The sequence below is a fragment of the Gavialis gangeticus genome, unplaced genomic scaffold (assembly GCF_001723915.1).
Source record: "Gavialis gangeticus isolate Ggan-Ray unplaced genomic scaffold, GavGan_comp1, whole genome shotgun sequence".
Lineage (NCBI taxonomy): Eukaryota > Metazoa > Chordata > Crocodylia > Gavialidae > Gavialis > Gavialis gangeticus.
The window spans coordinates 6,567,488-6,573,762 of NW_017729009.1; the positions used below are offsets into that span (position 1 = coordinate 6,567,488).

Genomic DNA, 6,275 nt, shown 5'->3' on the forward strand with positions numbered 1-6,275 from the left:
ACCAAAGAGATTTTCTTTTATAAACACTAAATATTTTTCTACCTAGACACCTAAAATCTCTGACTAATCGGGTGATTTCTCTTTTACACTGGCTAATTTCCCTATCAATCATTTTAGGAAGCTGCTTCATGAAGCTTGCCCATCCAGGTTTTTTTGTTAGCCATGTTTCCGATTCAGTTACATTTAATGACTGAAATTCAAAATGTATAAATCTCCAAAGGAACAGCAGAACAGGAGCGTACTTAAATGATGAAGTTGCATAAAATCTCATTTCTAATTTTTAATTTTTTTTCCCATCCCTTCAACTTTCACACACAATCTTGGAAACATGAATAAAATGGACTTCAATAACTCAAAAAGGAAAAACATTAAAAAATATATATTTAAGTTTAAAACGAAACTTTAAAGTTAATATGATAATAGGCCAGACTCAATTTTTAATCTTTACACTGATGGGTGTTTTAACCCCAGGTGTGGGAACACAAACAAATTCATAATGTTTGTTAACATTAACTTTCCGGATAAGAGTGAACCAGTGAGTGAATAATACACTTGAATGCTGTTCTCTGTGTTGGGTCCAAATTCTCTTTTGGTGGAATTCAAAGTTTTGGGTACAGCTGTGCAGATCTGAATTGTGTAGATCCATATTACTGATGTGCTCAACTTTCCTTTTAATGGACGTTCTTTAAAAAAACCCGTCTGAAATACAGCAGTGTGCCCGAAGAGTTCAGATTGTAGTAGCTGGAGGCAAAACATTCTCAAGGGCAAGCCCTAGCCTTTGGAATTCATTCAAAGTTAAATATATCTTTTCACCTGAACTAAGCTTGGTTTGGAACATGTTCCAAGACAGATTTAAGTCTAAGGCTTTCACTCAAGGCTGGCATTACTTCTAGATTCCTTTATTGGTGGTGACTAGAAATTTCTTCCCGGTGAAGGTGAATTTAACTTCTACAGAAATTAATATTTTAAGCCTTCATTGAAAAATATGTTAGCTCTTAGGGTGGCAAAAGAGCCTTTTAGAACAGTGGGGACCAACTTTTTTGTCAGGTATGGCTCAAATTATCTTTGCACCCTTCCCCAGTGCCACTCGGATCTCCTGCTGATCTGCTTTCCGCTCCCTGCTCTGTTCCCTGCCTGTTCTGCTGCTCTTTCAACTTTCTGCCCACTGTGGTGCCCATTTCCTTCCTGATCTGCCACATGCCCCACACAGAGGCTGCCCTTGCCATTTTTGGTGCACAGTGCAGTTTCTAAAACCTCTCTGTTGGAATATCAAGGAGTGTGTTTTGTTTTTTGGTTTGTTTTTTTTTTGTTTTTTTCCATAAAACTGCGGAGGGCACTTGCACTTATGCTGTTGCTCATACATAACCTTCCCAAGTAGCCTTAGGCAAATTGACAAAACTAAGTTTTGCTGCTGATCTTTGCAATGCTGTGGGAAATACTGAAACTGAAATTCTTTTGATTGGCTGAACTATGAGCACTCGGAGTAGGAAATGGAGGTGCTGATATTAGAGGTTAGTATGGATGGGACTGGGACTGTCCCCCAGGTCATTAGAAATCTGTCCTTTTAAAATAGGGAAAGAAGTGTGAGCTTTTAATTTATCAAACACATTAGGAAAGAGATGATATAAAGAAAAATAGATCTGCTGAGTAGTCCCAAGGATAACTCCCTTCTACGAGGTCTAACATTCAGAATTTCACTGATGTGTTCTCCTTTCCTATCTCTGTTTTACGTTGGAGGAGGTAGCCAGTAAGCTTTTCAAGGAGTAACCCCAGAAATATTTGACAAGGCCTACTTGATAGTGTTTTCTTAGGCTTTTAATCTACACCAGAAAATGTTTATCAGTAGTTATACCGGCTGTAATGAAAACAGTTTTATCTGTTATCGGAACAAAATAAAACTTACTTAAGATTGCCTTTTGCCAGTAAAGCTGAACATACACTAAGGTTTTTACTACTATAAAAATATTTAAAATGGCACCCATAACAAATATTACTATAATAGTGAGAATTTAAGTGTAGACTTGACCTTGGTCTCTATTGGTTTCCTTTTTAATTTTTAAACATCTTTAAATGTTAGCAGCTTCACGGCTTCAGAAAAGAAAAATAAAAGTAGAAATGATACTTAAAGATGAAAAAAGTAGCTTATATGCTTTTTCTTGTTTCTTTTCTTTTTAAGGTTGTTCTATTCTTCATGTAAGTGTATGCGTTTGGTGGGCAAGAGTTTTCCGTGGTAAGTGTGTTTTCTAAATTTTATATTTTTAAAACAGTAGCTCAGTAAGAATCTAACACTTGGCCAACATCATGATTGTTTGTGAGCTACTTCTTAATCTGAGTCAGCAGAATTCTTCCTTAAAAAACATTTAGATCTGTGACGATGGATGTTCTCTATTTTCCATACTCATTTTCCTCTTTAAGAAGGAGTTCTAAACAATGCAGTACGGGGAGGCTTATGTAGTTGTGAGAAAACTACAATAAAGTTTATTTACAATTGTTGATTTTTTTTACTCATGAGCTTATTTTGGCAAGTTACCCTTGTATGTTTCAGTAGATTGTCTTACAAGGTTTTAGTACTTCACTTTTGCCCATGATGTGTATGTTGATGGTAATTACCTACTTATAAATTGCTTATTTGAAGGTATGGACAAATGTATGATTTAGGTATTTTTAAAGGGGAGGGAGCGTATGTTGTTATGCTGTAACACTTAATTCTGCATGATCCTATAGCAATATAAATGAGTTAAATCACCCTAACTTTGAACACAAATGAAGCGAGATTAAAATTGGAGCAGTTTTGCTAGACATTTATCACTACAGAACCATGTAGATGCAACATCTGCATCGTAACAGCTTACATCGGTATCCTTTGACATTGCTATAGTTGTTATGAGTGGCTATACCCAGAAGTATTTACTCAACAAGCATGACTCAATTTTATTGGTGGGATTAGTTCCCATTCTTCATGGACGGAAATAGAAGAGCAAGGCCTTTGTCCCATTGTCAGATGGAGCCAAGAATGACTCTGAGTTTACATTAAACTCAGAGGCTCTTAACCATACTTCTAGGCTTATCAAGAAAGAGACAATGGCATGTATAGCTGATGGTTGTGAAGGGTGGTCCCTCTAACCTTTACTCTTCTAGTACCCTCATCTTCACCACTTTTGTCCTGCTTCTTTTGTAGTGAGGAGGAAGAAAACTACTCAGAGGGGTGTAGCACTGAAATTCACTACTTTTTGTGAACTTTCTTTGGGGAAGGAAGCATTGCAGTCTTACAGTTTGGAGTACTATTCTTCTAGGGAAGATTAGTGTGTGGGAGATGGTCAAGAGATCCTTGGATAAGTAGGCAAAGATTAGGCATATGGGTTGCTTTTACATGGAGAAGGAAGAAAAATAGCCAGAGCCCTTTAAGGGGAAAAAGATATTTTATTTGAAATGTGGGTCATTAGGTCATCCAACTATAGCCTTTCCAGATGAAAAAAACTCGTACATTTTAAACTGTAGATAGTAAACTAATAGAAAGCTAAATTTGCTGGTGTCTTCCTGAAAATCCTGGTGAGTTGACAGACAAGGTTGGTCTAGCAATATCTTTTATTGGACCAATTGTAGAGCTGGGAAAGCTGTTAGACGGATATATGTGACCCCTTATTGCTTAATGGAACTGATTTTATTCCAAAGCTTTTTCAGTGACAAGGTCAGACATCCAGTATTTCACAGAATTGGCTCAGAACTCTGCAAACTTTGTATATTTCTTAATTAGCCCTTGTTGACTCTTTTCCTGGTTGAAATTATCAGCACCTCGCTGCCCTGAGTACTAACACCTTTGCTTGTCTTTTCCTATGTATTTTTGAATATGTGACTCCTATCACCATTACATTTGAGTATCTGGTAGTCAGCAGTGAGGAACAATGTAATCACTCCACATAATTGTCACTTATTACTGTTAACCTAATACTATGCAAACTTCATATTGTTCTTTGAACAAAATTAGTTTTATGGCAGAATAGTTCTACTTGTAACCTTATATGGCTTTGTGAATTGGTATAGATATGCCTTCACCATTAAGATGCTGTTTTTTTCTTTTTTTTGATAAATGTGACTCCATGTTTTAAATATTTAGCTTTGCTACAGTGTAATTGAACCACAAATTGTGAAACTATTGGTGAGGCAACACAGTAAGTCTGCTTCTGTTGCAGATGTAATTTTTGATTTTAAAAAACCCCCCAAAACTTCTTGCACCTGTAGCTTAGTTTTTTAGTTTGGATGTGTACTTTGGCAAAATTCTGAACAGTCTTGAAAAATTAAACCTTGATCCAAAAAATGAGGATAGGTAGGAATGTTATTTAATATACGTCTTTCTAGATGTTCAAGCATTTTTAACACCTAAGTTAATATCGTTTGAAACCTCCCATTCAGCTAATGTAGATGCATTCAAATCATGTTAGCGTAAGCAATTTTAGATGGGGTTCTTTTCTGGTTGGTTGTACGTATCTATCCCACATGACTGTTTCAAATGCAGAGTTAAGTAAAACTGTTTTCTAAATTTTAATCTGTTTTCTGCATTTGGGAAACCCAACAAGAATGAAATGAAGTTTCTGTTCTACCTTTAGTTCCTGCTGTATGTATGTTCAGCATTTTTTTTTAATGTCTTTATCTGGTTTCCACGATGCCCAGACAATGGTGTGTTTTGAGGTTGTATATAAAATGGTAGGCTTTATGCTTTCCATGAATATCCCCTTTTGTTCAACTGCTTTTGTTAGAAATGTGTCCATCATACCTAGCTGATGGTTCTTCCTTCAGCAAAGACTACTTTTTTCCCCACTCTCCTTCTCTTTGCCTGTTACTCTCCCTGTGTTTTTATTAATGTCTCATGGCTCTCATCTAACATTTTTTTTACTGCATTCACCATCCTATTCAGTTAGAAATGAAACCAGTTTTGTAATGCCACTCCATCATGCCTTCTAACCACATTCTAGACCATTATCCACATCTTTCATATTGCAGACAAAAAAGGCTTGCCACCCCCAACCTCATAATAGCTTTATAGGGGGTCTATTGTTTCCATTCATATTGAGATGTCACAGATGTGTATACTCTTCTGAATTCTTTTCTCTCTTCCAGCTATAATGACCATTGCTTCTTTGATTCTCTTCTCAAGCAAATTGGAATAGTCTACACAAAAAGGAATTTAGGTCACAAATAACTTACATTTATTCTACTGGAGCTAGAGGAAGAAAGCTGCCTGAGTATATTTTTAATTATTCAGTAAATGTGTTTGAAAAGTATGGCAAAAATTATTCAGATAAATTGACACATTATTCTACTGTCTATATTACCAACTTGATTCTGCAGCCATAACAAAGTGTGCATTTTTAGTTCATAGTTGAAGTGTGTAATTAATGGATTATTAAAACTATGCCCATCGCTTTATCAACCGATTAAAAGCTGTCTGATTGTGTTTCTCTCTGTGCATACTAGTGATTTGCTGCCAGGATGTCAAGAATGATTCATTAACTTTAAAAAATGTCCTCTTATTTGCTGTGTTTTTGTTTCTCGTTTTAAGATAGGGAGACATCCAAGAACTGTACTTGATATTTTTTTAAAATAGTATACATAAAGTACATACAAGGCCTGTATTCCTGCCACCTCTTTAAAGAGGAGAGGTTTATAAAGTTGAAATGGCACTTCCAAATTTTAATAGATAAGTACTTAAGCTTGGAATATTTACCCTGGCTTAGTATCTTATTTAAGACAAATGTTTTTTAAGAAAAGAAATTTCAGACTGAGGAACTAATAGGAATTCAGAAAATTTTAACCAGTGGGCTAGTGTGTAGTAATTAAATTGTTTCTGTAAAACAAGGTACACAGAGTAGATAGTAACACATTTGTCTCTATCAGGGTATGAACACGCCAGTGCTTGGAGCCAGTGGCGTACCGTGAGTCTGGCACCTGGGGGCCAATGTTTGCATTTGCAGTCTCTTCTCCATTCCCCCCCCCCCCCCCCCCCCCCCGCGATGATCTGAGCAGGGTGTGGGGCTTGTGGCAAATCAGCCTTTGCGGGGCCTCGCCTCCTGCCTCACAGCACTTCCACGAGGGAATTCGCAGCGTGGCACACCAGCCGCAAGGGGAGGGGCGGCAGCAGGAATTTCCGACCTGAGTGACCAAAGATGGCCACAACCCGCCAGGCAAGAGAGTGTGCCACACACATAACATGGGAGGCACCCCAGCTGGCACCCAGGGGCTATGACCTCCTGCCTCCCCCCCCCCCCCCCCCCCCCCCC

General features: G+C 37.5%; 1 protein-coding gene across 4 annotated transcripts in view; it reads left to right on the plus strand.

The window, feature by feature from the left end:
* The window catches only part of NCOA3 (nuclear receptor coactivator 3), a 172,766-nt gene that overhangs the window by 89,630 nt on the left and 76,861 nt on the right, over positions 1-6,275 (plus strand). For all 4 annotated transcript variants that reach the window (XM_019509880.1, XM_019509882.1, XM_019509878.1 and 1 more), the window contains one exon: positions 2,177-2,230. The gene's annotated coding sequence lies outside the window, so the exon portion shown is untranslated. Of the gene's footprint in view, positions 1-2,176; positions 2,231-6,275 lie in introns of those variants that run through there.